This window comes from Lissotriton helveticus, chromosome 6, assembly GCF_964261635.1.
Source record: "Lissotriton helveticus chromosome 6, aLisHel1.1, whole genome shotgun sequence".
Taxonomy (NCBI): Eukaryota; Metazoa; Chordata; class Amphibia; order Caudata; family Salamandridae; genus Lissotriton; species Lissotriton helveticus.
Window position 1 is genome coordinate 450,371,173 of NC_136067.1, and position 24,080 is coordinate 450,395,252.

The 24,080-nt window shown below is 46.3% G+C and overlaps 1 protein-coding gene across 6 annotated transcripts in view; it reads left to right on the forward strand.

Moving 5' to 3' along the window:
* Positions 1 to 24,080, forward strand: part of FBXO25 (F-box protein 25) — an 823,789-nt gene that overhangs the window by 477,957 nt on the left and 321,752 nt on the right. The gene's annotated exons all lie outside the window — the stretch shown is intronic.

Genomic DNA, 24,080 nt, shown 5'->3' on the forward strand with positions numbered 1-24,080 from the left:
TGAGTAATAGGGTCCAGTGGGATCCATTTTGTATGCCTCTGGACTGGCATAGCCCAAGATGGAGGGTGAGGGCTGTGCTCCCAGCCATTGAAAGCGTATTAAAAAACACACCAGGAGAGACAAAGGACTAAGGCTTCTCTGATTCCCTTGTTATCAATTTAAACTCACACAACAGAGAAGTGCTAGTACATTGGGCAAAAAATTAATCCTAGTTCTAAGACAAAAAGAAGAATCCATGTAACATTACATCAAAACCCACGTCAGTACAATGTTTATCTGACCTTGTAACAACCTAGGGGGAGACAACACATGTCTTAATACTGCCCTCACACACTTTGCAGTGTCATGCTTCATCATTGGGCCGCATCATACATCCAGGTGCAGACCAACACACTAGATGGAGCGCACGTTTTTTTGTTGATTGTTGATGTGTGTCCTAGCCTGCAGTGGCGGTGCGTCCATTGGGGGCATTGGGGCGTTGCCCCACTAATGCCACGGCATTCAAATTCTTTGTTCTACTGCTCTGACGCTAACTCCAATCAGGACTCCTGATTGGAATTAGCATCGGAGAAGTAGAACGAGGGAGGGACGCTGAAGGGGGTTGGAGGGGGCAGGGCTGGCCGAGCTGCAGCAGCACTCGGGGAGTTACAGCGCACTACAGTCACAGCAATAGTTATTGCGCATGTTCGTTTTTGGGCTGATCATTTTTATCATCAGCCCAAACATGCGCCTAGCCTTCCCCTTAAGAGACCGACGGTTGCTTCATGCCGCAGGGAGTATGCCTGCCCTCAACCAATCCTGGCGCTGCTGGAGCAGCGTCAGTAGAGGGGTTGGCAATGACGTCGCAGCTGTTCCTGTTTTTTTAAGAGCGAGCGTGGGATCCCGGCCCAGGAGGAGCAGTCGAGCAGAGGCGGTGCGGACCAGTACGTTTTCTTTTCTTATATTTTATTTTTAAGCTTCCCTGCCCCCCAGCCCCCCTCTCGCCCTCCGATAGTACATTTCTCCTGCTAAGCAGCAGTGCGAGGTACTGGCAGGGCCTGCCATGCTGAGTCTGTACACGGGTCTGCCTGGGCATGGTGCAGGGGCCTGCCTGGGGGCCCCCTGTGGGCCTGCAGTGAAGAGCCCACCCGTGCCCCCCATGGACTACGTCCGGGACGGGACCCGGGCAGCGGAAAACTCTACCGGAGGGGCAAACTGATGGGAAAGGTATGTGGACGACAAGCAGCTTAGGGGGTTCTTGCGCCAGCTGCAGAGGTGTGTGTGCGTGCGCGCACGTGTGGTGCAGGATACGTGTTCGACCCGGTTTAAGATAGGTCTGCAGAGTGTAAAGATCTGTGTCTTGAGTTGGGGTGGGCGAGCCTGGTGAGTAGCAGGGCTGGTAAGTGCGCCTGCTGGAGAGACCCATGTGTAACCTGCAGTCATAGGTCTATGTGCTGTGCTTATATAACAGACAGCAGAGTGGGCTCATGTGCCAGCTGTGGAGAACTGTGTCCGCATCCAGCAGGGCAGGAGTTTGAACCTGTGGAAGTGAGTCAGGGGTCGGTGTGCCTGATACAATAGTCTCTGTGTGTACAGGACAAGGTACAGCTTTGAAAAATAGCTCGGTCGATTCATGCACTAGCTGCTGAGGGCGGTGTGCATCTTGTGGGGATCACCCAGGGCACAATCTTAACAGAAAAGACGTGTAAAGCGCTCCGAGTCCTTCAGTCGAGTTCGCGCTATATAACACACAAAAAAAATTGGAGGGCAACTTTCCACTTTGCCTAGGGGAGAAAACGCCCTCCACCTTCTCTGCTCATGGTAATCCAACAGTGGCATACAATAACGTGAACACAATGAAAATACAGCATCTTTACCTGGTGTTACAAATCCTTGTTTGAAAGGCATGACAATCTGTGTGCTGAGAATCTGGATTTCCCCTAAACCTTAGAGTCTCTGGCGCTACCTTAGTAACAGTAGAGGCGAGAGAGGCCTTGTGCCCCACTAAGCAGAAAATTGGGATTTAATCTGAAACTAAAGTAGGCCTGCCTCGTCTCCTTAACTCTCAGGGTAAGTTCACCCTACCATGTTTAGCATGTTCACCGGAATGTGTTCACAGCACCATGTGTGGCGTGATCACTGGAATGTATTCACTATGGGAAAAGAGTGTGGGACGAGGATAGGTGGCGAGATTTGAAGCATGCTTGTGATGCTAAAGATTCCAAAAATGTTTGGAATATTGTTAAATGGGATAGGGGAGGACAGGCAGAACCCCCACAAAATAATGTTGCTGAATCCCAGTGGATAGAATTTTTTAAGCCTCAGTATGCCTGTAATCTGACAGAGGATGATTACCCTATACCTCCCGATATCTTTTATGAAAGCGAGGTATTTTCTATCAAAGATGTTAGTCTAGCATTAGACTGTGTTTCAAGTGGTAGAGCCCCAGGTATGGATGGTATCCCTGCAGATGTCTTTTTTAAGCGATAGACCGACTTGGTGCCGGTACTTTGCACTACTAGCCAACTCAGTGGCAAAGGGTGCTCCCATTCCACCTTCGTGGAAGGGAGCAGAAATAATCCCTGTTTTTAAAAAGGGAGATAAATCCCTTCCCAGTAATTACAGGCCTATCAGCTTAATTGATTGTGCACAAAATATAGTGGGCCGATTAGTTCAAAATAAAGTCCAGTTCTGGGTAGAGGAACTTAATATATTATCTCCATTCCAAGCTGGCTTACGCCCCTGTACCAGTTCTGTAGATCAGGTCTTTCGATTCATTACAATCTAATGGAGAAATGTGGTTTTGACAAAAGGTACACTCTACGCGGTATTTGTTGACCTAAAATCGGCTTTCGATTTGGTCCCTCGTTGTAAACTTTGGAGAGTCCTCGGCGAAATGGGGATGGCACCTGAGTTATTAACATTCCTTGTCCGCCTACATGAGAACAATTTTGCGAGGATCAGATGGGGGCACAGGGTGAGGTTACGGATTCATTCCCTGTCGAACATGGTGTCCGGCAGGGATGTGTCTTGGCTCCCACCTTATTTTCTTTATACATCAATGGAATAGTGGACCACCTCTCTAGATCCCCCACTGATGCCCCAGTCTTGGCTGGGGCATGCGTATCTGTCCACATGTTTGCGGACGACACCCTGACCATCTCCCGGACCCCGATCGGCCTACAGAAGGCTGTAAACGCATTTGGGGATTTTTGTTCTTCTCAATGACTAGAGGTCAACACCGCAAAAACAAAGTTCATGTCCTTTAACCAGAACAAACCTTTCAAGGGCAAAATCTTTTTGAATAACACTCTCTTAGAACAGGTGGATGCCTTCACCTACCTAGGTATTATGATCCAGAACAACATGGGATGGAAAAGCCACATGGACATGACTATTTTAAAATCTCATCAGCTTGCAGGTGTATTAAACTCTAAATATAAATCCTCTTTCACTAAACCAATAGCTCCAGCATTGGAAATATATAATATTAAAGTGATAAGCTCTGCCCTTTATGGAGCGGAGCTATTGGGATTCATATTTGACCTATAACATATTTGCATATGGCCATGTCTGAACTTGGGTGGCGGAGTGAGCTAAAGAAAGGTGATGGATTAAACCCAGATCAGTTGACTGGGGGTGAGTGTTTGTATTGTCAACGCTCCGTCCATCACCACCTTTGGTTTTTCTTTGTTCGCCCTAAGTTGGCAGGGTATGCTCAGACGTGAGTCCCTTGCTCACTTTGCCACTGGAGTCAAGCAAGCCCGGCTGAAGACGGCTGTAATGCCAGAAACCGGTCCTGGGTAGCTTGATTCCTGTCCAGGGAAGACCTGGCTTGGAAGTTCGGACTGGACTGTTCCCATGAGGCACAGGGTCAGACTGATTTGCATATGGCCATGTCTGAACTGGGGTGGAGGAGTGAGCTAAAGAACGGTGATGGATTAAACCCAGATCAGTTGACTGAGGGTGAGTGTTTGTATTGTCAACGCTCCGTCCATCACCACCTTTGGTTTTACCTTTGATTTTTCCTTGATTCAACAACTTGAGCCACCTCCAAAAAGCTGAAAATAAATTCATACGTGGCTTAATTGGTTTCCCCCAAAGTACCCCAATGGTGCCGCTTCTGCTAGACCTAGGTAGGAAAAATTTGGTGGATATGGTAAGGCTACACCCACTTTTGTATTGGAGGCAAATCTGGACCACCCCTGAACTTGTACATTATGCCCAGGGTCTGAAGGACGTGATTTTAGCAGATCGCTTCCACAAAATCCAGTGGTTAAATGACTTAAGGTCTCTCCTGTTAAAGTTGGACCTAAGATTATTATGGGAGGAACCAGAAACTGCAATTTTCACCTAAAAAAACTGTTGAAAGATAAATATTGGGAAATGGTCCTGTCCTCTTCCTACTTGGCAGGTATGAATACAAATCTGACAGCCCGCTTCTTAGTCCACAAATCTTGGCCGTCCTGTGAAGCATACTGGGACAAAATCGAGAGTCCTATAGATTGAAAACTGTATTTTCAATTCAGGATAGGAACTCTACCAATAAAAGCTTTCACCCATAAATGGGCATCTACAACAGAAGAAAACTGTCATAATTGCATAGACATGGCAGAAACCATATCCCATCTATTTTTTGTATGTCCCCTTTATACAGCCCCAAGACGTAAATGGTTGAGACCTATTTGTTCTTCCCTGGGCACTCAGAGGGGTACAGAAGCTTTAAGGATACTAGAATCTGATTGCTCTCCACACATAGCTATTGCTCTAGCTAAATTTTTAAGGTGGGCTTGGATTATCCGGGCACGTACTTCATTGCCAATTGCTGCTAATTTCTCATAAGGCCCTATTTTTATTTTAGTGCTTGTTCTTATGAAGTAATTTTTAAATATATACATGTATGAGATCTTTTAATAGTGCTTGTAATTCAACAGTATAAATTGGTATTTAATATTTTTTTTTATTATGTGTATTTTATATGTGCTATTTATTGTGTATTGTGATAGTTTTGTGTATCGTATGTGATTTTATGACTTACTGTCGAATAAAGCTTTTTGAATTGTATTCACTACACCTGGTGTGGCGAGTTTGCCTGAATGTTTTCACTGCATCATGGAGTGGCGATATCACTGCACTATGATTGGCGTGCTCACTGGAATGTGTTCACTGCTCCTTGGAGCGGCATGGTTCTGGCATTAGTTGCACAGCAGAGATGACCACCCTGTTCTGAATCAGGCCTGCTGTGGCAGAGGAACAGTTTGAGCAGTCGGAGGGGCTGGGGCAGACTGAGGGGTGTGACTGCAAGCGGCAGCAGTTTACTATTGTATATGGGTCGAACGTTTGGTTTAAATAAATGTATAACTATAAGCTCCTGCTCCACATCAGTTGCCCAGTACCGTCACTGGTTACGTTAAAAGCATACTTTAATTTTACAATGTAATTGATATAAAAGCGAATGATCCCGGAGGGTGGGTGCGTATCCTCTTCCAAATGTGGCCTCAGCCGCCCAAGCTCTGTCTTTGCTGAATACGAGAAAATATAAAATACCTGAATAAATGGGTTGTTACGTACATCGATTGCATACTTCATATTTGTTGTCATAATTTATCCTGTCCTGCTGTCTTCGTCCCCTGTAAATTGCCAATGATGGTGTTACATTATAACTGCAATTTATACAAATAGTCGTTTGTGAAATGGCGTCTGTACACCTCCAAGCACATATCAGAGCACACAACAAAAAGCACACGTTATAACTGTGAGGCGCTGATGGAATGTAACACAATCAATGTTTACATTCAGTACGTCACTCTCTTCTTTGTCAATAGTTGCCTGTGTTGTCACTACAAAAAAACGCTCATGCCACGCAGTATAATCCACACCAGGTTATGACCCTAAAGCTGTGAAGGATCTAACAAACTTCACCAAAAAAAAGTGAGACTTTGCAGCAGTAGCTCAAACTTCAATAACCCTCACAGAAGAGGGCTAGCACAGAAGTGAACTACACAAACAACATCACATTTTCCGATGCTCATCTCTACTTTTAATATTCTTCGGTCGGAAAGCTCCCTTGCATTGCACCTTTTTTCACCAGTACAAGAACCCCTAAACAAGCAAGCAGTGGTGGGCACTGTAAGGTGCTTGAGGGCAGTGTGAAGCTGGCACTGGTGGGCAGAGATGAGCTGGCTCTCATTGGCAGCGTGTGAAGGTGGCATTGGTGGATAGTGGGAGGTGCCAGAAACAGTGGACACTGTAAAAGTTAGCACGGGTGAGCTCTCTCTTCCACACTCTATCTTGCTGTCTGTTACCATACTTTTTTTCTGCCACACTCTCAACATCTCTGTGTGGTCCTCTGTGTAATAACCTCCCCAAAAAATTCCAACACCCAGCAGTGTCTTAAATGATAAATGATTCCATCGTATTGCTTTATTAACCTTCATGCTTCCTCAAGTTTTCTTGAAAAGGCATCATTTGTCATCTCTTTGTTCAAAATTTTCTGGGGGAGAATCCCCCTGAACCCCCTGTAGGTTTTTCAGGCTCGCTCGCAACACCTGCTCGCCGTAGTGCAGTACAACAATAATTTTACGCCTCACCTGTTTCAAATGTCACCAGCCGCCACTGGTCCTAGGGATATCTGGAGGACGGAGCCTGCTCTGTATATTTGGTTTACTGCATTGGCCCAGTGCCAACTGGCTTACACCAGGATGCATACTTGGATGCACAGTCCGATGAAGAAGTTAACCCCCACTATCCATATAGACGGGGGCTCATGTAACACGTAGACAGAGGGTGGTCATGCAGACACTGATTGTTTTGGGCCCAAACCTTGGACTGGTATGATTTTGTATAAGTTATGTATTTGCTGCATTTGGGCCATGTTCGAAGATATGAACCAATACAGTCATGGGGAGGGGAAGATAGTTTAAAAAGAAAAAAGCTGTAAACCAAATAAAGCTGTTGCAGGAGGTAATGGTGACAGCTAGATCGCTTGCCCCCCTCACGGAGGGATATGGAGCTTGGAAAATGTTATGTTATGGTATGGTATAATAACTTAATATAGTGCACGACGACTCCTCGAAAGGGCATCTGCGCTTGGATAGCAGAGTGGTTAGCAACGACAACTAAGTATGCCTTCCAGAACCAAGATGGTTCCTTACAGAGAGAAAGGGAGAGAGAGAGATACAACTAGAGGAAGGGGTGTTCCAAATGAAAGGTTCCAAATGAAAGGGCACCGTATGAGGTCAAACAACCCTAGTCTAGTATTCCCCCCCCAATTTAAGGGTGGGAAGGGAGAGAGACCCTTTTCTTATTATAGATCTCACTCACTCTAATAGTGACATGCTTCATCATTGGGCTCACCTCAACTCCTAAAGGTCGGGGTGGGCTCAACTATATTTCAGGGAGCACTTGTGAAGATATTGTGTATGAAGGCGTAACATTAAAGATACAATTCCTCCCCCGCTCCTAAAGTATCCTTTATTAGTGGAGTGGAAATACTATAGTAGGGTGGGAGGATGTGATGGTCCTATGACCCTAAACTAGACACCAACATGTTTCAGCCCTTGCTATTGGCCTATTGACGGGCCTGGGCTTTCGTCAGGGTGGGATGCGAAGAAGTCACTTCCCCCAAAGACGTGAGTGGGCATGCAATTTACATGTATTACACTGCAGATTTTTTGGGAACAAGCCTGAAGAAAAGAAAACGCGAAAAAGGAACAAAACACATATAAAACCACACTTTGCAACGTATGTGTAGTAAAGCCAGAGGAAGGCATATTACTGCAGTGAAGCTTTCACCCCTTAAGAAGGTGCTGTGGAAGTGCATGGTATTGCATGGGGAACACCAGAAAAGGACAGTGATATGATCTGGTGATCAAAAAACTAATTTATTACCAGTGAAGCACAAACACAGTTGTTCAAAAACCATATGGACTATGGGATGAACATGCATGCATAATTTCCTTCATTAATGCCATTCGCAATTAGTGTTGGAACCATTGGCGGTATGGATACGAGGTGACCCTTTGATATGAGAGTTGTGCTGGTCCACAGAATATCAGGATAGGATCTCCCTCTTCGCTGATGATATCCGACTGTATATTGCGCGCCCCAGCACAACACTTTATAGAATACTACATATTTTTGATCTGTTGTGCAAGTATTCAGGGTACACCATCAATTGACAGAAGTCAGTGATTTATTTGCTAACTGTCGATCTGCCACAACTCCCCGGGATCTATGCGATATAGATAGAAACAGAGAGGTTCCGATATCTCAGACTCCATATCACCAAGGATCCTAAGACTTTTTTATGAACAAAGTTTAGAACCTCCACTGATGCGTCTGCAGAGTGATGTCCAGCACTGGCGGTCTCTGCTGCTGTCCCCCCTGGGAAGAGCATCACTTTTTAAAATGATGGCCTTTCTCCGATTACTTTATGTGCTCCAAAGTATTCCATATGTGGTGCCTCCAAAGTACTATCAGTCAGTGGATGCGACAGTGCGTTTTCTGCTGTGGGTGCTTCTAGGGTCTCACTCCGAAAGCTGACCAGGAGCGGGTATGATGGAGGAATATCGCTCCCAGTCCTCCGAAGATAATACTGGGCGGCTCAGCTCATGGGTTCATAGACCACATGATGACCCGGCATATAGAATGGACTGACGCAGCATGCAATCAGAAGGGTATCTCAGAACGATTGGTGGGGGAAGGAAGGCTAGCTCATTCCAAGGACCAACTTTGACCACGTTACAGGTCTGGCTGGAGGAGACAGCAGCTTTGGACTGGCGAGCCAAAATAACACAGATGACCCCGTTGTGGGACTCTCCAAAGTTAAGTTTGCTGGCATGACAAAGAGGGTTTGACAAGAGAAATTTAATTGGCCTTTCGAAGGTTGATGATCTGTGGGAGGGAGGTGACGTGGGCATTTGTGGCCCTACAAATGGACTATCAGCTGGCAGATTCGGATACCTTTTGCTAACTCCAGGTCAGCCATGCACTGGGTGCATTGCGACGGAAAGGAATGGAACTACCTGAGTCTTCACCGTTGGAAGATAGGTTGCTAGATGATTATCCAGATAAGAAAGCGATCTCCCTAGTATATCGGAAAATTATGAATAACTACCCCGGAACTATATCAGGTCTTCGGGTCCACTGGGAGCGGGATGTGGAGCATCTCGAGGATGAAGAATGGCAGGAGGCAATGGCCTCCCCTAAAGAGCCCGAGCACTTTAGGCTGTTACCACTAAAGATTTTGCACACAGCCTACTTTGCTTGTACAACGCAGGTAAAGATGGGGAGATTTGGCTCTGTTATGTCCTAGGAGGTGCGAACAAGGGTGCACCTTCTACCTCATTATATGAGGGTGTTCGGTACTTCAAGATTAGTGGGAAGCGGTGCTGACCTGTATGAGAGAGCTGTATGATATAGAGGCGAGTAAATCACCAAAGTGGTGTCGCCTGAAAATAAGAGTCGCATCTAACCAGTAAAGAAGGCCTTTGGATGACATTGGGGTTCATGGTTGCCAAGTGCAATATTGCTAAGCTGTGGAGGAATGTGTCTGCCCATTATGCTGAGCGAATGGGGGCAGATATGGATTGGTGCATGCTTGCAGAGAGGGCATTTTATCAGAGTAGAGGTTGCCCTCACAAATGGATCAAAATCTGGGGGAAGTGGAACAAGTAAAGGGGAATGATATGCATGCCAGTTGACCGGAGTGGGCAAGGACAATTGTCTGAAGAGATCTGATGAGTGAGGAGGGCATGCCGGGATGACGGGAGAGAGAGAATATGTTTTGTAACATTTTATCACCCATTGTTGGATGGTACTTCTATGCATAATTTTGTGAACATCAATGTCATCGTGATGCAATGTTTACTTTTGCAATAAAAAGATTTAATTTAAAAAAAAAAGACCTTGTTTCCTTCAGCGCCTGGATGCCTTTTAGGCAGCAGCACACTTTACAAATCGAGTTTTACATAACATCTACATAGGTTTCTGTCTCCTGGCACATAATCTCCTGAATGACTGGCATGGTCTAGAAAGGAAGATCTTTATCGAATCACTTCCCTCTTAAAGTTGTGTCGGGGATACCTGCCCCCAGGAGATTTTGCAAGTTCTGGAAGTTCCCTTCGGAAGCTTGGAACAAAACACACTTCTCTTAGTCTAGTAGTGCCCACTGCAATTAGGACTTTCTCAGAATTAATATGGCTCGGTCTCAAGATATGCCACGGTTTGGAATACTTGTAATGTATTTTTGAGGGACACATTCATACAAAAAAACATCTGTTGTGCTGCAGCTAGATGGACAAGAACGGAAATTGAAAAACCTTTAAAGATATTATTCTAATGAAGGAAGCTAGCGGGGTCTTGGAGCCAAGATTAACTCAGTGTTTTCAGAATTCAGAGGCCAGTGTCTGGAAATTTGGGGAGGAGCATATGCCGAATAAAACCCATGTGTGGCTCCTCAATATATATCTGTTTTATCAAAATGTGATCACTTCTGTTTCCAACAATGCCAGCGAGAAGATGCTAAGTAATAAAAATATGCTAGACACATTCACTAGATACTTTAAAGGTCTTTATACTTTTCAATCTAAAGCACTTCTTGCCAGATCACACCTTATCTGGATGAGATTTCTTTGGTTTGGATAGATGTTGATTATTGCCAGACTATTGTTGAGCCCTTGCAGGTTACCAAAGCTAGTGCTGCCATAGTTCCTCTGTTGTCTGAGAAAGCCCCCAGAGTCATATGGCATCAAAGTAGGATTTTATAAAACATATAAGGACATGCTGTGCCCAAATTTGCCTACAATGAACACTGAGGCCTTGGAGGCTGAGGTGCTCGTGAGTGCCATAAAAGATGCAAGTTTCATCACACTTCTCAAACTAAGAAGAGATAATGAGATGCATCAGCCATACGGGCACCTGTGTCCTTAAAATTGATTATAAACTATTGGCAGAAATGATCACTAACAGTTATATCTCACTTATGAAAGGAATGGTTCTTACAGATAAAACAGGTTTCATACCTGATAGAAAGGCATGATTCAGTATTTATTTTTTGTTGTTTTTTGCGCAAAGTACTTTTAACTCTGCTTTGATGCGGTTTAATGTAATGTTCTGGTTGAATGTAAGTGTTACGCAAACAAATGATGTAAGGAATGCTGAATGAATCATACATTCACCCCCAGCCAATAGATCTAGGTTAAATCCGTCATTCTTTTGCTCACCATGCCACCCCCTGGAGGGCCTGGCAGTTCGGGCTGGACTGTTCCCATGGGGACCAGGGTAAAGACTGATTTGTATATGGCTAGGTCTGAACTGGAATGGCATGGGAAGCAAAATATTGATGGATTTAGGCCCAGATCTCTGTACTGGGTGAATGTTTGACATCGTGCAACATTCTGTCCACAAATTGTTCTTTTTGCATTTGTCACCCCGAGTGGGATGGGTATGCCTAGATGCTAGTCCCGTGCTCTCCATGTCACTGGATTCACACTAGCCTGACTGATGTGGGGTGATGCCCTGAAACCGTTCCCAGGATGCTTGTTTCCAGTTCAGGGAGGACCTGGCCTGGCAGTTCGGGCTGAACTGTTTCCATGTGGAACAGGGTCAAGAGTGATTTGCATATTGCTGGGTCTGAATTGGAATGGCAAATAAACTATGGATTTAGGCCCAGATCTGTGTACTGGGGTGAATGTTTGACACTATGCAGCATTCTGCCCACCAATTTTTCTTATTCCATTTGTCACCTGGAGTGGGACATGTAAGCCCAGACGTGGGTCTCGTTCTCTCAATGCCACTGGAGTCAAGCTAGCCTGGCTGATATAGGGTGATGCCCCAAAACCAGTCCCAGGATGCTTCTTTCCAGTGCAGGGAGGACCTGGCCTGGCAGTTCGGGCTGGACTGTTCCCATAGGGAACAGGGTCAAGACTGATTTGCATATGGCTGGGTCTGAGCTAGAATGAAATGGGTAAACAAAAGCAATGGATTTAGACCCAGATCTCTGTACTGGGTGAATGTTTGACATTGTGCTGCATTCCGTCCTTCAATTGTTCTTTTTGCACTGGTTGAATATAAAGCACCTAAATGTCCCTGGGTGCTAGTGCGCTATTTAAGAAAATGAACTAAATAAATATATGCATGCTCTTCACAATTAGGCATCAAATAAACCTTCCCACTCTACAGTCTTGGTTTTCTTGAAGTTGAGAAAGCATGTTCTTCTCTCTCGTGAGCCATCATGAAATGTATTTTGTATTGACTGAGCATGGGTAACTAAAAGATAAATCTGATTGATATGTTATACTTCAATCCAACCACGGGGGTCAAAGTAAGTGGCTACATCTCCCTGCCCTTGAGAAACTTAGAGGCTCTAGGCAGGGGAGCCTGTGATCTCTACTCCTCTTTGCCATTGCAATAGAACTACTGGTCTGCCTAATGTGGCAATTCAATTCCCATTAGGGACTAGCCTTCGATGCTAAGCGTCTCGCGTTAACCATGTATGCTGAAAATATCTTTGTTAAATGCGCAAGCGCAAATCTTTCACCGATTACAAGATACATTGTACAATTTACTACATTTTTAGATATTTTCAATAGTTGGGTAAAATTTGAGATCTTTCCACCAATTAAACCGACCTCTCCAATACACCTTGACTACCCTTCTTTTCTGATGTACCAATTCAATTATATATTTGGGTATCAAGGTACACAAATCTCACGAATTGGTAATGTAAGACAATTTTGGGCCATTAATAGAGAAACTCTCTGTGCAGGTAGGAAGATGGATACACATACCCCTATCTGTTGTGGACCGAATCGCCATACTTAAAATGGTAAAACTACCAAGATTGTAATATATATTTTTTTGTTCTGGTTAATATGGGCTGGGAAACCGCTCTGTTTGGGATGGTGTATCTTGGCTCTGCCATTTAAGAAAGATGGTTTTTCAGTACTAGATTTCGAACACTTTTATCATGCTTTACAAGCCCACTATAGTGGTGTTTCCCACCTCTGCACCTGCTATACTTAATGGCTGAGACTGACAGTTTAGACAAAGGTATACTGTAAACTAGTTGCCCACCAATGAGATCAAACTGCAGGTCAAATATTAGCACTGTAGCTTCTACTAACATGGCATGGTATGTATTGGACAAATAATCGGTACACACACCTTCATTTTCCAGCTCTACCGCTGACATTCCAGTGACAACAGAACAGTTACTAGTAGAAACTTTTAGTAGGCTAGGGCTGTTCTGCCTAGGGCATATATATAAAGCGCTCTAGGCAGATCAGATTACTTGACTTTTAATTTTTCTCACATCTTCCTGGATTTCAGACTGAGGCATACAGTGCTTTCGACCTGCCTGCTCTTTACAGATGAGCCCCCAAAGTATGCTTCCCTGGCCAAGCTGAAACAGAAGGAAACTAGTAGAGGTTGAGTCTCTAGACTACACCATATGTCCAACAAAACAAGGATATAAACCCGCTATTCTGGCAAGAAGGCATTGAGAGACAATGGAAATGCATGAAAGATTGTTGCATGAAAACAACAACTGTTTCAATAAATCACAGAGACCAGCTACAACATTTTAAATTTCTACACCGCCTTTATTTTACACTAACCATCAAAAGTAAGATAGATCCCACTGCTGTCCATTCATGCACTAAATGAGCCCTCCCCATATGCAAACTTTGTACATGTATCCTGGGCATTAACCCCAATATGACAATACTGGAACATGGTGCTAAAAACAATGTCTGAAATTGACTGTTCGAGGCATGTGTGCTGTAGATACACATGCGTTTCATAAGTCCACCATATAGCGTTGGGCACGGATGATTACAAGTTGTTTTGTTCCAAGAAGTTTTCTTCGAGTTACGAGGCTGTATGACTCCTCCCCTTGGTAATACTGCTCATGGCCATCGACGCATCTTCAGATTGTTTTTTTCCGCGACTAGTTTGGATGTAATATCTTGCGCGAAGGTTCGAGACTCCTTCGTGCTCCCTTTTGTTATCTTGTAGATCTCAACTCTATGGTATTGTCTCGATTGCGTAGTTCTATTGCATCTGAGCGATCACACTTCTGTGTAGCGGATCCTCGGATCGCTTCCTCGGCCCATTGGCCAGGCCCGGCTGGCCTTCTTTCCCCTTTTCGAATGTCCTTCGGAGAATAGCCTGCTAATAGAATGAACTCCATTTCGCTTCTGTCTGAATTGTCACTCTTAATTATACCCAGACCCACAAACACTCAGTTAGCAACCTATGCCTCTCACCCAATCATCGCGAGGAAAGCTGTGAGGCCTGCTGGTCTATTAGATCAAAAAAGACTCTTCGAGATCGTGGTGAGCAATACCAAGAAATGCGGCGTAGGCAAGCAGACCATGTACTAGACATCTTCGGTTGACAACAGGAGAAAGCTTTGGCAGCACAAGAGCAATCATTATCTATCCATGATTCTGAGTCCCAATTTAATCAAGACTCGGCCACCATTTAGCCGGCAAAAACGGATCGGACAGTGAGTACTCTAACCCCTGATCCAAAGCATCGTCTCCCACCAAAAAAACTGCTCACAGTCCGCGACTGCACAAAGGCTATGGCACGCACCAAAAAACGGACTCCTCAGCCCTGTCCTCTAGCTCAGCTATGGACGTTTGGCTTGCAGCATGGTCCTCCACCTCCTCAACTTGTATGTCTAGAGACCCTCAATCATCAATTTCCGCATCGAAACAAAAACATACCCTTTCAGATCCTACCACAGCTCCAACTAAATCGAAGTTTCCTCTATCTAAATACTTTGGTTTTGGACCGAAATCTCCACAAGAGCTGATTCTTGATCTAATGCAGCTCGATCTGAAGCTAACAATGCGCCAGATTCAGCCATATATTAAGAAAATAGTGCTTCAACCAGCAAAAACTCACTCTAAAAAAATGGAGGCTATGGACGTTCCTCCGCAGCCTCTAAAAAAGAAGGATGGTGCCACTAGCCCATTACACATCCCTTTTCCAACTTCATCAAACCCACAAACACCACCCCAACTATCTACTCCGTCACCTCACTCACCACAATTTTCTGAGGCAGGTTACATGTCTCCTCACTCTCCCATTGTTGAGGATGATGAGAATATACCACAAAACATACACCCTGGCAATGCTTGGGATGATTATTCTGCATATCAGGATTTAATTGCAAGGGCAGCAACTTTCCATCGGGTCCCCTTATATAGAGACACCTTTGAGGAGGATTTTCTTTTCGAAAACGTATCTGATGCTTGGGGAGGGCCCATTACCTACCACTCCTTAAGGGTATGATACGTCACATAGACAACATTTTTAAAGACCCTGTCAAAGCAAGAGTTATAACACCATGCATTGACAAAAAATACAAGGCAGTACCATCAGATCCTATGTATATCAGTGATCATTTAACCCCAGACTCTCTAGTAGTCTCTAATGCAAGAAAGAGAGCTAACTCACAAACATCGAGATGCACCAGCACGAAAGAAAGAGTCTAAACTAATAGATGCTTTCGAGAACCGTATAGCTGCACAAGTAGCTAACCATTGGCGTATAGCCAACATCCAGGCTCTATTAGATAGATATGACAGAACCCCCTAGGACGAAACGCAGGGGCTCATATTTTCGGACCTCAAGTGGACACAGACATTTATACATGAAAAAAAAAAAGATATGGAGGGCACAAAATTAGTGGGTGCTCTACAAACAAGCACATACTGGGGTTCCTTGCATAGCCCCAATTATAAGCAAGGTGCAAGATCTGCCTCATCAGACCAACACTGGGTCAGCATATAAAAACCAGGGACAAACCTCTACCCCTAAAACATTCTACACAGGAAACAATTTTAAAGGAAGAGGTTGAGGAAACAATACCCCTACCACCAACAACCATACCAAGCAATGACTTCCTTACCATCCCTCAGACCCCTTATCACCTGTCGGTTGTCTTCAAAACTTTCTTCCTGTTTGGAAATCAATCACAACTGATCAAGGGGTTCTGTATGTTATCTAACATGGTTAATATCTGTAACTCATTACAACTCCTCTGTATATCCACCTCGCAAACAAAAACTGTTCATTCAATATCAACATCTCGTGCAACAAGAAATAACAGCTCTACTCCAAAAAGGAGCAATAGAACCCGTTGAAAAACCGTTTTAGGGAACAGGAGTATCCTCCCTATACTTCTTATTCCCTAAAAATGGGTTACAATGGCCCATACAGGATCTCAGACCACTAAATAATTACATCATATCCAAACACTTCTATATGGTTACACTTCAGGAGATTATTCCTTTCCTACAAAAAGGAGATTTCATGGCCTCCTTAGACTTAAAGGATGCCTACTTCTATGTACCTGTTCATCCGACACACAGGAAATATCTCAGGTTTCAATTCCAAGGAAACCATTATCAATTCAAGGTTCTTCCCTATGGGATTACTGCACCATGGGTATTCACAAAATGTCTAGTAGTAGTGCAGCACATCTATGCAGGCAAAACATACATGTCTTTCAATATTTAGACAACTGGTTAATAAAAGCAAACAGCCTCAGCCTTTACAAACAAAATATTCAACACACCCTAACCTTACTACATCAACTAGGGTTCACCATCAACCTGTGGAAGTCATATCTACAACCAACTCCCACATGGTCATACCTAGGAGTCGTGCTCAACACACATTCAGCATTCGCGCACCCAAATGAAGACTGAATACACAGCATATCAATCAATCATTCAACAACATTTGTAGAGCGCACTACATACCCGTGAGTGTCTCAAGGCGCGGGGGGGGAGGGAGCGCTACTGATCGAACAACCATGTCTTGAGTAGCCTCCTGAAGGTCAGCAGGTCTTCGGTCTGTCGTAGGTTCAGTGGGAGGGTGTTCCAGATCTTGGCGTCGAGGGAGGAGAAGGACCTCCCGCCGGTGGTTTTTCTTCGGAAGCGCGGGATGGTGGCGAGAGCGAGCTCGGCGGATTAGAGCTGACCGTTGGGGGTGTAGAAGGAAAGTCGTTTGTTGAGGTAGGCTGGGCCGGTCTTGTGGATTGCCTTGTGTGCGTGGAAGAGGAGCTTGAAGGTTATCCTCTTGTTGACGGGTAGCCAGTGCAGGTTTCTCAGGTGGGGGTGATGTGACTGTGGCATGGTACATCGAGGATCAGTCGTGCCGAGGCGTTTTGGATGCGTTGCAGTCATTTGATGAGCTTGGTCGGGGCTCCTGCGTAGAGGGCGTTTCCGTAGTCGAGTCTGCTACTGACGAGGGCCTGGGTTACTGTTCTTGTTTCTGTCGGGAACCACCTGTAGATTTTGCGGAGGGTGTTGAAACAGGAAGAGGAGATGGCGTTGACTTGCTTGGTCATGGAGAGCGTTGAGTCGAGGATGATTCCTAGGTGGCGTGCTTGGTCGGTGGGTGTCGGGGCTGCCCCCAGTGCCGTAGGCCACCAGGAGTCGTCCCAGGCCGAGGGGTTGGAGCAGAGGATGAGGACTTCCATTTTGTCCGTGTTCAGTTTTAGTCGGCTGGTCTTCATCCAGTCGGCAACGGCCTTCATTCCTTCGTGGAGGTTGGCTTTGGCGGTGATGGGGTCCTTGGTGAGGGAGAGGATCAGATGAGCGTTGTCGGCGTAGGAGATTATGTTGAGGTTGTGCAGTCGGTCGACGTGTGTGAGCGGGGCCATGTAAATGTTGAACAGTGTCGGGCTGAGGGGGGAGCCTTGGAGTACGCCGCAGATGATCTCGGAGGCTTCAAATCGGAATGGGTGGAGGTGGACGCTCTGGGTTCTGCCGGAGTGGAAGGAGGTGGTCCATTCCAGGGCTCTGTCTCGGATCCCTGTGGCGTGGAGGCGTGTGCGTAGTGTGCGGTGGCAGAGGGTGTCGAAGGCGGCGGAGAGGTCCAGGAGGATGAGGGCTGTGGTCTTTGTCCAGCAGTATCCTGATGTCGTCGGTGGCAGCGATGAGGGCAGTCTTAGTGCTGTGGTTGCTGCGGAATCCTGACTGGGAAGGGTCCTGGATTCTGTTTTCTTTGAGGTATAGGGTCAGCCTTGAGTTTTTTGAGTAGGGCGTTGATCTCGGCGTGTTTCCAGCTTTCTGGGAAGGTCATGGTCTCGAGGGAGAGATTGTTGACGTTGCGCAGGTGGGGTGCAATGGACCTTCTGGCTTTGTTGAAGATGTGGTGCGGAAATGGGTCTGATGGGGAGCAGGAGTGGATAGTGCTCATGGTCTTGATGGTATCATCGATGCTCACGCTGGTCCAGGCTAGCAGGGGGTCGTGGTCAATGGTGTACGGAGATTCTGTTGTTTTGCTGTCTGTTGGGGCTGCCTCGGTGTTGAAGCTGTCGTAGATGTCTGCTATCTTGCGGTGGAAGAAAGTGGCGTGGGAGCCGCACAGGGCTTGCAACGGCGGGATGTCGGTGTTGGAGCTGAGGTTGGAGAGTTCCATCATGATGTTGAAGAGCTCCTTGCTATTGTGTGCGTTGTTGTCGAGGCGGTCCTTGAAGGAGGTCCTCTTGGCCATCCTGATGAGGTGGTGGTGGTTGCGGGGGGAGTACTTGTGGGCTACGTGACTGTCCAGGGTCTGTTCACTATGCCATTTCTTCTCTAGCTTTCGGTAGGTTAGTTTGGAGGCTAGGAGTTCTGGGGTGAACCAGCTGGCCCTCTTGCTGGTGTCTCTGTGGGGGGGTTCTTCAGTGGGGCAAGGGTGTTGGCGCAGTCGTCGATCCAGCGTCTGAGGTTCCGGGCAGCTTCGTTGGTGTTGGATGGTTCGGTGGGTGGGCTGAGAGTGAGGTTTGCATGAAGTTGGTCTTCAGTGATCTTTCTTCAGCAACGGCAGGGTCTGTTGGGTGCGGTGGTGTATGGTGGGTTTCTGGAAGGAGAAGTGGATGCAGCGGTGGTCAGTCCAGAGGAGTTCAGTGGTGTGGCTGAAGGCGACGTGGGGGCTTGCGGAAAAGATGGGGACAAGCGTGTGGCCTGCGGAGTGGGTGGGTGTTGTGACGTGTTGTCTCAGTCCGAGGTTGGCGAGGTTATTGATCAGGGTTGTCGAGTTTCAGTCATTGTTGTTCTCCAGGTGAAAGTTCAGGTCTCCGAGGAGGATGTAGTCAATGTGGGTCAGGGCGTGCGTGCTGATGAAGTTGGCTGTGGAGTTGCTGAACTGGGGTTGGGGTCCTGGGGGTCTGTAGACGAGGGTGCCTCTGAGGGGGGAGTTGGGGTCTGTGTGAATCTGGAAATGCATGTGTTCGGCGGAGCTGAGAGTGTCGTCAAGACCCTGATGCTGTTCTTGTGGACGATGGCGATTCCTCCTCTGACTCCGTTGGTGCGGTCTCTGCGGGTGATCTTGTAGCCGACAGGGATGGCTATGGCTATGTTAGGTGCGGAGGAGTCGTTCATCCAGGTCTCTGTGAGGAAGGCGACGTCCGGGGATGCTGAATCGAGCAGGTCCCAGAGCTCGACTGCGTGTTTGCGTGCGGAGCGGGTGTTCAGTAGGATGAATCGGAGGTGGTTGGGGTCTTTCTTGGCGGGTTGTTTGCTGGCTCTGATGCTGGTGTCGCTGAAGTTCCGGCAGGTGAACGGACCGTGTGTGCATTTCGGGGCGGCCTTGAAGCAGGTGTGGGTCCTTCCGGGGTTGAGAGCTTGGAGTGTGCCGGCGTCGTAGCGGTGGTGGTCGTCGTGGTGGGGGCGGGGATCAGGGGTTCTGGCGCTGGGCGCGGTCCAGGCGAGGACGGGCGCAGACAGGCTTGCCTTAGGTGTGCCTTCTGTGCGCCAGCGGCGCAGCCACTATATATGGGGATGTGGGAGGGAGGAGCAGCTGGGAGGCGGGAGGCAGGGTCATCGAATGGCAGGGATGGGGCGGGGACGCATTGGTGAGAACGGGTCAGCGAGGGGGAGGCAGGAGAAAAATGGCACAAAGGGTACAATCAAGGGCAGCGAGGGGAGACGGAAGGCAGAGCAGGCACAGGATACAAGAGCCAGACAGAAGGAAAATGGGCAAAACAATGGCAGCGAGGAGGAGACGGAGGGAAAACGGGCACAAGATACAAAAATCAAGCAGAAGAAAAAAACGGGCAGAACAGTAGCAGCGGGTGGAGGGACAGGGGAAAAACAGACACAAGATGCAGAAATCAAACCGAAGAAAAATGGGCAAAACAATGTCAGCGAGGGGGAGACAGAGGCAAATCGGACACAAGATACAAACCTAGGGCCTACCACTGGCCACCAGGGATGAGACGCAGATGGTAGCCTGCGGGTGGAGGAGGGCCTCAACTTTCAGCAGCGGCAGGGCACACAGGCGGAGCTTTGTGGTGGGGAGCGACCTACCAGCAGGTCAAGGGTGACATTAATTCAGCAGTTTCAAACAAGGAGTCAAATCCCAACCAAAATATTTCTGAGACTTCTAGGAATGATGACATCTTGTATTTCACAGGTCACATGCCAGACTACACATGAGACCTCTCCAAGAATGTCTCTCGCATCAATGGACACAGTTTCAGGGTCAACTTCACAATCTAGAAATGGCTGACAGCCACACGCATCACACTCTGCAATGGTGGAATCCACAAAATGTATCCAAGGGGCTGCAATTTCAAGACCCAGTTCTACAAATAATTCTCATAGCAGATGCTTCCCTAATTGATTGGGGTGCACATCTCCAAAACCTCAGAATTCAGGGGTATGGGACTCAAAACACAAGAATCTCCATATCAATCACCTAGAGATACAAGCTGTTCCCCACATAGTGAAAGCCTTCCTACCTCAAACACAAACACAAAATTGTCCAAATTCGAACAGACAATATGACAACTATGTATTATATACAAACACGAGGGGCACTCTCTCTCCAATTGTTTCGGCTAGTACAGAAAATATGGAGATTACCAATACATCACAACATTCACCTCCTAGCAGAGGGACAAGAATTCAAATTTGGGATTTTCTAAGCATGCCACAGCAACAAGTAAACAAATGGGAACTCCATCCCATGGTCCTACTACCATACTTTAAAAAATGTGGGTTCCCACAAATCGATCTGTTCGCAACAACACACAAAATGCCTAAATTTCACAAGCGGGTATCGACACCAACAACCCAAGGGCAATGCTCTATGGATGAACTAGGTCAGGAATATTACTACTTCCAATAGTGGTCAGGAAACTCAGGCAAACATCTATTACAATGACACTCATACCTCCAACATGGGCTCGCCAACCATGGTTTTCAACACTATTAGAGCTAGCCCTAGTTCGACACAAGAAGCTTCAGCTCAACCCAGACCTTCTCACATAGAACCACAGACCACTAAGCCATCTAATGCCAAGGAAATTAATTTTGCAATTTGGCTCCTGAAGTATTACAATTTGGATGCTCAAACTTACCACAAGACTTATGGACATACTTAGAGGCTTGCAAAAATATTTGTTATATTCTGTCAGAAACAGAACACTAACCCTCTCATGCAAAAGTACCAACAATCATTACTTACTTATTGCATTTACAGACTATGGGGTAGGCATACATCTTTTGGAACTTACACCTTGTGGCTATTGCAGACTATTTGCAAAATAGACAGCACTTGTCATTATTTAAAATCCCGGTTATTAAAGCCTTTATAGAAGGACTTAAAAGAATCATTCCTCCCAGGCTTCCTCCTGCACCAGCATGGAATTTGACCATTGTATTAACCCTACTGATGGGTTCTCCTTTTGAACGACTCCGCTCTTGTCAATTGCAATACTTATCATGGAAACTTGCCTTTTTAATCACTATCACTTCACTTAGCAGGGCCAGTGAAATTCAGGCATTAATAATAGGACGTAATACTTCAAACAAATCCTAAACTCCTTCCAGAGGTAGATTCCAATTTTCATATTAATCAATCCAATCAGGTTACCAGTTTTTCCCCCACAACCAGATTATGTTAACGAAAGGGTTTTACACACTTGAGATATCAAAAGGGCCCTAATATATTATATAGACGGAACTAGCACTTTCAGAAAAACAAAGCAGTTGTTTATTGCCTTCGCACCTCCTCACATGGGAAAGGCAATTTCTAAATCAGGCATTTTAAGATGGATAGTCAAATGTATCCAAACTTGCTATGCAAAAAGGCTAAAAGGCTTTTACCTGTTCCTCCTAAAGCTCACTCCACTAGGAAAATAAGAACTTCCTTTGCTTTTTTAGGGAACATTCCTGTTGCTGATATTTGCAAAGTATCAACATGGTCCAATCTACACACCTTCACAAAACATTGTGTGGATGTCTTGGGACGCCAACAAGCCAATGTTGGTCAAGCGGACCTAAGAACTTTTTCAAACAACTGCAACCCCACTGGTTAACCACTGCCTAGGGAGAGGGATTGCTTTATAGTTCATGCAACACATGTGTATTTACAGCACACATGCCTCAAACGGATTATGTTACTTACGATATAAGCATCTGCTCTTGGCATGTAGTGCCTTAGATTCAAATGTGCCAAACCTACTCCCCAATAAGCCTGTATAGACTGTAGTTCATATACTTTATATACTTACATAGTACTACTGCATGGACATAACTTTGCTGATCTATATCATCCTTACATTCTTCCCCACATACAGCAAAACAATCTGAAGATGAGGTTGATGACCATGCACAATATTACCAAGAGAAAGAATCACAGCATTGTGACTCGAAGAAAACTCTTGCAGACGTGCGGGCAAGGAAAGAGATGAAACTATTGCTCTTGCATGTAGGGAGATGCATTTCCACCAGCTCCCTGTGTGCAAGAACAATGCCGGCTCCCGCACACTGGGGGCCTGGGTGGGACCATGGCACCCATAGACATATGGCCGGGCCCCGGGGGATGGGAAGTTGCATCACTCACTGTTAGTACAGCTACTATACTAAATTAACTTTTGTAGTAGCTTAGTATATATGTGTTCGAGGCATGTGGGCTGCTGAATTCATATCTGTGCATAGATCGCCGCCTAGTGTTGGGTCCGGATGATTGCACATTGTTGTCCTGGAAGAGTCTTCAAAGTATCACGAGATAGGTGGCTCCTCCCTTGGACTACAGTGCGCATGGGCATCCTCTCCATCCTCAGATTGTTTTTTTTCCGCCATTGGGTTCGGATGTACCTTCCAGCACTCCAAGTTCGGAATCGAAGAAAACTTTTCTAAAAGGCCAAAAGGCCTTCGAGTTCGTCTGTATAGTTTGCGATTGGTACCGAAAGACTTTCTTCAACTTTTGTTGCACTCCGGTCGTCGAATCGGGCCGTTAGGCCTTCTTGACGCCACGTGGACCGACGGTCGATGGAACGGAGTCCATTCAAATACTGCCCGCAGTGCAACTCAAAGTTCCCGCACACGGATAAGCATCCAGTGTGCAACAAATGTTTATCTCCCGACCATAATGAAGATAATTGTCTAGCCTGTGCCCAGTTCCGATCCAAAAAGACAATACGGAATCGGCGGGCAGCGAGGCAAGAAATGCAGAGATCGGCACCGGAGCCCGAAAATATCTTCGACGATGAGGAAGAACTAGTGCACGCCGAAGACCCGGATCAATACGATCAAGACTCCGAGAACGACTCTGAATACTACATCGACGAGGAGGAAGAAATTGTCGATATCGAAGACTATGGTCAAGACATCGTAGCTGTCGAAGACGACTCCGATGACAACGAGGGGCGAACCGTGAGTACACCGTCCCATATAGACACTACACCTATATCAGAGACTCAGGTCGAGGCATCGCCATCAGGCCTTAGCCAAGATCAAAAAACTGGTTCTATTGATCGTCATCCTCCTAGGGATTTGCCCAGGGCTCAAATGTGGCTGAGTGACTTGCTTGAGACCTTCGGGCTGGTAGACGGCTGGAGATTACTGCACCCCACACAACTACAGTACACTTTCCACTCTGGGGCACATGGTAGTCTTTCAAGATTGGATTACTTCTTAATGCCATCGGTCCAATCCTCCTCCATTAGAGAGATTCGTCAGCGGCCTAGGGGTATTTCCGATCACTCCCCCTTGTGGCTCCGTTATGAGGTCGGGGCGGGCAGTGAGGGTAGGGTCGCCCCTATCAACCCCTGGTACTTCCGCAATCCTAAAACCCGCTCTGAA